This window comes from Cottoperca gobio, chromosome 2, assembly GCF_900634415.1.
Source record: "Cottoperca gobio chromosome 2, fCotGob3.1, whole genome shotgun sequence".
Lineage (NCBI taxonomy): Eukaryota > Metazoa > Chordata > Actinopteri > Perciformes > Bovichtidae > Cottoperca > Cottoperca gobio.
In genome coordinates, this window is record NC_041356.1 from 12,512,641 (window position 1) to 12,523,179 (window position 10,539).

Consider the following 10,539-nt stretch of genomic DNA (forward strand, 5'->3'; position numbering starts at 1 on the left):
GACGAACACATGCATCAATAATTATAATCCATCATATAACATATATTATTCTGAACAGGGCCATGCTGCATCATAGTATATTTTAAGTTGGAGTATTTCTACATTGTGGTATTGCACTAGTGAAGTAAAAGATGTGAGTCGGCTGCAGCTTGATATTTACAGACATGACGTGATGTCAAACCTTTCACTGAACTCTCAGCAAGAGAAGCGATGTGTCTGACACGCTGCGTGTCCAGTACAGGAAACACAAACAGGGTTTAGTTGAACTCACATCCATCTTTGAGTACGAGTGTCCGTAGTAGGTGATGGGACACGAGCTGAAGTCCACCTCTCCACCAGGAGCTGTTATAGTGACGGACAGGGAAACGTCCACCTGGCTGGCAGCAACTACAGCGTGAATGTAAAAGAAAGAAATATTTATATTAATCTAACAAGAGAAGTGTTATTACTCATCATTCCCAAAGGACACCTCTCACTTATATACATTCATCAATGCAATACATCCTGGGAGTGAAAGATGAAATGACAGAATAAAGTTCATATTTAGAGTAACACATGTTCCTTCAGGGGGGGTTCTACAGGAGCTCCAGTCTCAGGGTTTTATTTCACTCATAGATGTAAGGAGTGAAAGCTTCCCGAGCAAGTGGAGGAATGAACTCAATCTATGAACCTTTTGATTAAAAGGAACCCGTATGCATTTATGTGGATTACATGAGCAAAGACAAAAGAAGCTGCATTACTGCAGAGTATTGAACACACACAGTCACTGTTATGTATTCAGAGGATTTGACTTTGATATTGATCTTTAAAAAAAGCTTTTCAAATAAAGTTTGTATTGTAAAGCAGTGAAAAGGTTTGAGTGGCTGCTGACCTGCCAGCAGGAGGAGCAGGGCAGCCGTCTTCATGATGGAGCAGGAAACTGAAGAGCAGAGACACAGTTCACACAGTGGAACACACACTTTATTTAACCCTTCAATAAGCCCACATCACACACACACACACAGTGGAACACACACTTTAATTAACCCTTCAATAAGCCCACATCACACACAGTATTCAGGATTTGATGCATTTCTTGCTGCGAGCTTCTTAATGTTAAAAACTATCTACTGAATCTAAATTCCATGAAATGGATCCTGACTGATGACCTTGAGTTTAGCTCATGCGGTGACACAAGTGACACAAATTGAGATGAAATGCAAAACATGTTATTATCAGTAGCAGGAGTACGAGTAGTTTCATTCAACGTATTTAGAAATAAATGATTATTCTGTTTTACTTTTATCATCCAATGAACACATTTAGCACCTGAGCGTGTCACACCTGAAGGCAATGAGGAAAGTGAAAAGTGGTGGATGAAAGAACTTCAGTTCCACCATAAAATATAAGAAGAAGAAATCATCAAATGAAGAGAATTGAAACAACATGAAAGCAGAGTGATAATCAGCCTGCAGAGAGGAAGAGCGTGCAGCTCGTCTTACCGTGTGCAGGTCGGAGGAGCAGCAGGGAGATGGAGCTCTTCAGATGATGTGCATGCTGTGTGTCTCTCTCTGTCTCTTATATACAGATCCTTCTCGCCAACACCCCCAAAACTCCTCAAACTGGCTTTTTATCATTTTTAGAACTTTTAAAGATAAGGACAGTCATTAAGAGCATTTCACAATCTTTGAGAAACCCTAAGGGAAAATACTTCGACCCTCTTTAACATTTTTCCATCACGTCTCAAGGATTTATTTCTTTTTTTTTATGGTGAACTGAATAAAAAAACGGGAACACACATTCTCTCTGGTTTTAGGTGCAAATGCTGCAGAGTAAATAATAGATTGTATTAGTGGAAGTAAAAGTTCCTCTGTTATTAAAGCCCAGTCTTTAATAACTTTAATTTAAGTCCCAGTAAAGTTACATTATTGATATTTAAAAGTCTTTTACTTATAAAACATGAACTCAGCAGACTCAAGGTAAAGTAAAAGGTCCACATAAGATACTGACACACCACATGTGTTTCATTCATCTTTAATGACACTGACTTGATCCAACCAATGGTGCATTATTTACCACATGGACTGATTCCTTATTTATTGTTTTCACACAATGTAAAAATACAGTTTGCATAGTTTAAACTTTGGTTTCTGCAGGATATTTGGTTAAAAAGGTTTTAATGTTTTAGCCTCAGTCTCTCATTTATCTGCTTGTGTTGGAGTTTTGGACTCCATGTAATCAAAGAATGCAGATGAGCCAGAAAAAACATTAAAGAAAACGTGTTTAAGTGGTGATGCAGTGTGAGATAGTCCTGTCCAAGAAAGATCAGTCACATTCATAGGAATTTTAAAAAACGAGTTCAACGACATACATCTCTGGTCATTATAAAAGTATTTATAGGCTAGTGGTAAATATGTTTAAATAGTGATGTAGATGAAGGGAAAACCTTGGTTGGCGATCAGTTTTGCATTTTATCCATCAAGGAACAGATGATAAAAAATCTAAATAAAAGCATATGTGCATTAGAACATTTAAGCCACACTTCAAGTCATGTCTTCAAAATGGCCGGTCAAATAAATGAAAGACTACTGTTCCCTTTGATAATCCTACAAGCCCAAGAAACTGTAATAGATTATGATAATGCAAGGCAAGGCCATGCAAACGTATTGTTTTTATCTGTGGTGTTCTTCAGGGCTCTACTCTGGGACACCTGTATTTCTTAATCGCTGCCACATTTCATAGAGCGATACCACCTGGTGTCACAGTGTATGTTGTGTTACAAAGGAAATGACAATACAATCAAACGCTTCATACAATACACAACATAAAACATTCATACAATACATCAATGACTTAGTTCTCCTTTTTGAATATCACCAACACATGTGTTTTAGGTTTCGTTTGAGTTCGGCATATAAATAAGGAATAACAAATCAAAACAAAGTTCAGTACCAGTTGGATCTGGTGGGGCTTACCTCTATGCACAGTCTTGATTCTAGAACCGTACTCCTGGATAGGGGTTGGACTCTATTCTTCTCTGGAGTTGCCCAAGGTGTGAGGTGACGGGCGGGTTTGGGTATAATAATAATACATTAGTTAGAACTGTGCTATCAAGGTCTTAAGTGCCTCAAGGGGCGGTAACCCTTGAACACCGTGGTGAACCCCGGTAGACAGGGAAGCCGTCCGACTGAAGAAGAAGTCCTTCCGGGTTATGTTATCCGGGAGGACAGTGTACCGATGGACTAGAAGGACGGCAGCCTCTGCCGTGGCAAAAGCAAAGCAGCGGGTATGGGAGAAGTTCGGAGAAGCTATGGAGAAGGACTTTCGGTCGGCACCAAGGTGTATCTGGAAAACTGTCCGGCACCTCAGGAGTGGGAAGCGGGGAACCAACCAAGCTGTCTACAGTAAGGGTGGGACCCTGCTGACTTCGACTGAGAAGGTTATTGGGCGGTGGAAGGAGCATTTTGAGGAATTCCTGATTCTAACACGTCCTCTATGGTAGAGGCAGAGCTGGAAACTGATGAGGAACCATCATAATTTTCCCTGGTGGAGGTCACTGAGGTAGTCAAACAACTCCACAGTCTGAGGGTCTAAGGACAGAGGGTGTCGTAACCTGTACAGTCGGTGAAGCACACTGAGACAAATGTATAATTTGTGATATTGGGCTATACAAATACATTTGATTTGATTTTATTTGATTTAGCAAGGCCCCAGGGGTTGATGAGATCCGTCCAGAAATGCTGAAGGCTTTGGGTGTGGAGGGGCTGTCTTGGTTGACACGCCTCGTCAACATTGTGTGGAAGTCTGGTACAGTGCCTAGGAGGTGGCAGACCGGGGTGGTGGTTCCCCTATTCAAAAACAATGCGGATTCCGTCCTGGTCGTGGAACAACGGACCAACTTGTGGATCTGGAGAAGGCGTATGACCAGGTCCCCCCGGTGATACTGTGGGAGGTAATGCGGGATTATGGGGTGGGGGGGAGGGTCACTTCTGAGTGCCATCCAATCCCTATACGGTCAAAGCGAGAGTTGTGTCCGGATACTCGGCAGTAAGTCAAACTCGTTCCCAGTGGATGTTGGCCTCCGCCAGGGCTGCGCTTTATCACCAATCCTGTTTGTGATATTCATGGCCAGGATATCGAGGCGTAGTCGTGGGGGAGAGGGGTTGCAGTTTGGTGGCCTGAGGATCTCATCACTGCTCTTTGCAGATGATGTGGTCCTGATCTTCAGCAGTCACTGGATCTGTTAGAAGCCAAGTGTGAAGTGGTTGGGATCTGAGGCCATGGCTCTCAGCAGGAAACCGGTGGAATCCACGGAGTCCTTACACCATGTGAAGGAGTTCAAGTACCTCGGGTCTTGTTCGCAAGTGAGGGGACGATGGAGGTTGGCCGGAGAATCGGAGCAGCGGGGGCAGTATTGCATTCGCACTGTTGTGACGAAAAGAGAGCTGAGCCAGAAGGCAAAGCTCTTGATCTACTGGGCGATCTTCGTTCCTACCCTCACCTATGGTCATGAAGGTCATGGTCATGACCAAAAGAACGAGATTGCGGGTACAAGCGGCCGAAATGGGTTTTCTCAGACGTGTGGTCGGCGTCTCCCTTGAAGCTCAGCCATCCGTAAGAGACTCGGAGTAGAGCCACTGTTCCTTTGCGTTGAAAGGAGCCAGTTGAGGTGGTTCGGGACTCTAGTAAGGATGCCACCTGGGCGCCTCCCTAGGGAGGTGTTCCAGGCACGTCCAGCTGGGAGGAGACCCCGGAGAAGACCCAGGACTCGAGGGTTAGGGTTAGGGTGAGGTGTAAAAGTGATTCACAATCAACATTTTAGGGGTGAAAGAGTACAGGGTGAAGAATACTTGAATTATACAACCTTTTAGGGCCATAAAAAATATATAACAAACTCTCTAATTTTAGTATCTTCTGTGACGTTTTTAAGACCTTCTTCGGTTTTGTGAGATCAGATCGAGGTGAGATTAAATGTTATTAACAGGTTTTTAAAACTGCATGTAAAGTCAGTTTTCAGCAGGGACGTGCGGTCAGGGGAGGCAGAGCCTAATATATATTTGTCCATTGGTCTGTGCTATAACTGCATTTTCTGTATGATTCCAATAATTTTTATAATCTTTATAGTCAAAATCGCTGAATTTGCGTATTCTCTGTTCAGATACAGGGAGAGAGGCGAGCTACGGCAGCGACGAGCTGAGCCTCCCCTCGGATTGCGCGATCCCCTGCAAACTAGGTTGAGCGCATGCATTTGGAGCGTGCCTGTTGCTCTCTCTCTGTATGTCGCCAATATAATGTTTACAGACACTTTTATTATGCGTCCTGACTTTCCATAGTCCAGTTAATGTATGTATTGTATTTGTGTAACATATTTAGTCTTGCTGATGTGACATAAAACCACAGTGAGAAGACACCAGGTGAGGCAGACAGTACTCTGCCTCACTGAAGAGGGCGCACGTGAGCCCAATACATGTAGGCTACCTCTCTGAGCCGCTATAAATGTAACGTTCTTTTTTGGCCAAATATGTACCTTACCTGTGTGTGTATAAAGAATGCTGATATGAGATATGAAAAATAACCAGTAGTCAATGTTCATGCTGCCAAGAAAATGGTGATTAAGCTACTCAGTTGGGTTCATATATTTGTAAATCTGACTCTGAAAGAGATAGTAACCCAGCCATGAACCTCATCGCACGTCACTGGTTTTCAGCTCCACCGACCTTTGACCTTAACGAAGCACACCCACCATGGGAGCTGGAAATGTGACGGGCTGAAATACCTTTACATTCCAGTCGAGCAGGTTCACCCCTGACCAGGGCTCACACACACATTAAACACACACATACACACACCCATACAGGTTAGGAGGGTTTACTATCTGGGGTCATTCCTATGTTCCCCAGCTCCATATAAAACCTTTTGAAAAGTAGACTTCACCCTATTGTGCTGGAAAGGGCACGCACCTTTTGCATTCACGGCATTTTTTTAAATGAATCACAAAACATTATTCTCATCCAATATAGTGTTTAACCTCATAACTAAGTTGTTATGCACAAATAGACACAACATCTGTATTTATTTTCATTTTATTTTGTGCATCAAAGGCCACATTTACCCTGCTGTTGAAAACCAAAACTGGATTATTAAATGTTTGAATTTGAAACAGGTCAAATGTGACCCGAACACAACAGGAGGGTTTATGTGTGTTAACAGAAAACTTGAACTGGGGAACATCGCACCGTGGGAACTTAGATATGTTCTGGGAAATGAATGCATTTGATGTGAGACGTCATGTTCAGCAAGTTATTGCAGGAAGAGATAAACTCGGTGGCCAAGCAGCCCGGTGAAGACTGCAGAAGGATCTTTTGTTCTCAAAGTAACCAGGATGTAGAATAATCAGTCTGACCTGCTGTGTCGTTGTGGTGCTGCAATCTGTGTCAGCGTCAGGCAACGAGGCCTCGTCCTCTGTCGGCCCGACGTGCTGCTGGGGGCCGACTGGGGGGAGGACCGGGCCTCTGCACCATCAGGAGGGTTCAATCAAAAGCACGCAACACACACATCCTCCATTTTCTTACATTTAAGGGGCCTTCTCCTTCTCTTAGATAACATATCAAGATGTTTCTGAGGACATTTCAGACTTACATATATATATATATATATATATATATATATATATATATAGAGTACACTGTATATTGTAACTTGGAGATGAACTATCTCTCACAAAAACAACATTTTAGGCTGCAGAGACATTAACAGATGTCTTTCTTCTTACTGGCGAGTGAAGTATGTCAGCACATTTAAAGGGTTAACTAATAATAATAATAATAATAATATTAATAATAATAATAATTATAAGCTTTATTTGTATAGCACCTTTCATACAAGAATTGCAGCCCAAAGTGCTTCACAGCAAAACATAACAATTAGTACAAGATTAGACAGAAGAAGAGCGAGGTGTGCGAGGGTGGTGAGCCCGGGCAGGGGGGAGAACACATCGGCAAAAAGCCCTTGTAACGTGGCAACGTCCGCTCTCTGACCCAGTGAAAGCTGGCTGTCACAAAAAACCGGGGCTGATTTTACCGTTTTTAATACTTCCGGCCCCAGCTCATCTTTCTCCATCACCGTAGTAGCCAGAGAGACAGAGGCCACCTCTCTCCACTCTTTTAAGAGATTGAGGTGGTAAATTTGTGTCGCTCCCCCCCTGTCCGACCGCACCACCTCGTAATCGACGTCCCCCACCTGCCAGGTGACCACAAAGGGCCCTTGCCACTTGGCGAGTAATTTGGAGCTAGAGGTAGGGAGCAATACAAGTACTTTATCTCCCGGTGCAAATTGCCTGAGTCTCGACCCTCTGTTATACAGCCGCTGCTGACGTTCCTGGGCCTGGAGTAAATTCTCACGTGATAACTGTCCCAGTGAATGGAGTTTCGCTCTCATGTCCAGGACGTACTGAACTTCATTCTTACTTGTGCTAGGACCCTCCTCCCAGTTTTCTTTAACCAGGTCCAAAACACCCCGTGGCTTCCTGCCAAACAACAGCTCAAAGGGAGAAAATCCCGTAGAGGCCTGGGGAACCTCCCGCACTGCGAACAACAGAGGGTCTAACCACTTATCCCCCGTGAACGAACTTACGAACCATATTTTTCAGCGTTTTGTTAAACCGCTCCACCAGCCCGTCTGTCTGCGGGTGGTACACACTAGTCCTAATGGAGCGGACGCCGAGTAGCCCGTACAACTCGCGTAAAGTGCGTGACATAAAGGACGTGCCCTGGTCAGTCAAGATCTCTTTCGGGATCCCAACTCGGGAGATAACCTGGAACAGTGCCTGCGCCACACTCTTTGCCGAGATGATACGCAGCGGCACTGCTTCCGGATATCGCGTTGCGTAATCCACTAGGACCAACACAAAGCGATATCCCCGGGCGCTCCGGTCTAATGGCCCGATGAGGTCCATACCAATTCTGTCGAACGGCACCTCAATTAATGGCAGTGGGCGCAACGGTGCTCTTGGAGTGACCGGCGGGTTAACCAGCTGACATTCACTGGCTCAGCTCTCTTTTCGTCACAATGGTGCGGTAAAGCGACTGCAGTACTGCCCCCTCTGCTCCGATTCTCCGGCCAATCTCTCGCTCCATCGTCCCCTCACTCGCGAACAAGACCCCGATGTACTTGAACTCCTTCACTTGGGGTAATGGCTCATTCCCTACCCGGAGTAGGCAATCCACCGGTTTCCTGCTGAGAGTCATGACCTCAGATTTTGAGGTGCTGATCCTCATCCCAACCACTTCACACTCGGCTGCAAACCGATCCAGTGACTGTTGAAGGTCACAGACCGATGATGCCATAAGGACCACATCATCTGCAAAGAGCAGCGATGAGATCCTCAGGCCACCAAACTGCAACCCCTCTCCTCCACGACTACGCCTCGATATCCTGTCCATGACTTCCACGCAATGTTGACGAGGCGTGTCAACCAAGACAGCCCCTCAACACCCAAAGCCTTCAGCATTTCTGGACGGATCTCATCAACCCCTGCGGCTTTGCCACTGTGGAGTTGTTTGACTACCTCAGTGACTTCCATCAGGGAAATTGACGATGATCCCCCATCAGCTTCCAGCTCTGCCTCTACCATAGAGGGCGTGTTAGTCGGATTCAGGAGTTCCTCAAAGTGCTCCTTCCACTGGCGGATAACCTTCTCAGTCAAAGTCAACAGGGTCCCACCCTTGCTGTACACAGCTTGGATGGTTCCTCGCTTCCCCCTCCTGAGGTGCCGGATGGTTTTCCAGAAGCACCTTGTTGCCGACCGAAAGTCCTTCTCCATAGCTTCTCCGAACTTCTCCCACACCCGCTGCTTTGCCTCTGACACGGCAGAGGCTGCCGCCCTTCTAGTCCTTCGATACCCTGTAACTGTTTCCGGAGTCCTCCCGGATAACATAACCCGGAAGGACTCCTCCTTCAGTCGGACGGCTTCCCTGACCACCGGGGTCCACCACAGTGTTCGAGGGTTACCGCCCCTAGAGGCACCTAAGACCTTGAGACCACAGCTCATCACCGCAGCTTCAGCAATAGAGGTTTTGAACATTCGCCGGAGGTGTGAGTTGAAGATCCCCAGGACAGGGGCTTCCTCCAGACGTTCCCAGTTCACCCGCACTACCCGTTTGGGTTTACCAGGTCTGTCCAGAGTCTTCCCCCACCCCTTGATCCAACTCACCACCAGATGGTGATCAGTCGACAGCTCCGCCCCTCTCTTCACCCGAGTGTCCAAAACATGCGGCCTCAGATCAGATGATACGATTACAAAATCGATCATTGACCTTTGGCCTAGGGTGCTCTGGTACCACGTGCACTTATGAGCATCCTTAAGTTCGAACATGGTGTTTGTTATGGCCATTCCATGACTAGCACAGCACGTGCTTAGCATAATTTAAATAGTATGAAATAGCAGAAATGAAATAGCCAGAATTAAAATAGTATAAAATAGCAGTATTATTATTTTTCCTTATATTTTCCTTTATGCATTTATTTTTATTTAATTATTTAATTAATTAATTAATTATATTTATTGTTGTTGTCCTTCTTGTTTCTTTTCACTTTTCTAAAATAGAAAATAATCATGATAATAATAATAATAATAATAATAATAATAATAATAATAATAATAATAATAATAATAATAATAAAGTGTGACTTTGCTGCTGTGACTGACACACACAGAGATGCTCTTATGCCTGCAGCCACCAGAGGGCGGTATCTACTCTTTAATTATTGTGTACTCTGTGTACTTTAGTACTAAAGTCGGCAGTGAACAGAAAGTCAGCTAAATGCACCTAAACTCAATCAAAAGAGTCTTATTGCTCTTTTAGAGTTTCTATTTTTTATTTACGTCCAAGTAATTAATTATTTGTACACTTTCTATGACGCCCATGTTTATAATATATCCCTCATAATCTTCTTATAGCTCTACGTAAAGTGAGAAGCACTCATAGATATTGATATTCATAATGCTTTATAACAATAATAATAACATTCATCATTGTGTATTTGTATTATATTATAATATCTTTATAATGCATTATAATCACTGTTGGATGAATGTGGAAATATAAAACGTGAAAGAATAAATAAGTGAATAAAAAATGTGGATATATAAATATATTTCTTTCTTTTATTGAATACACATTTTGGAAATAAAGTAATAAAAAGTTAAAGGGATAAAAATAAATTAATAAAATTATATAAAAATAACTAAATAGTTTAATAATGAAGGTACTTAAGTACAGAAGTTATGTGTCAAACAAGAATATTGTGTTTCCACGCAGGACATTTGGGTGGAAGTGCACTGATTATGGATGCATTTCTTATGCTAATAGAAAATGTGCATAAAACAGGTGGATGGAAACACAGCAAGAACGTCCCTGATGTAAAGTTCTGTAACTACAACACACGCTGAGTGAAGGAACAGCAATGATGGGACTCACATTAACCCCTGTGTGTCTTCATAAAGGCTTGAAGTGCAAATGTGTGTGTGCATCTTCTGGATTCAGGACAGCGTACGACACA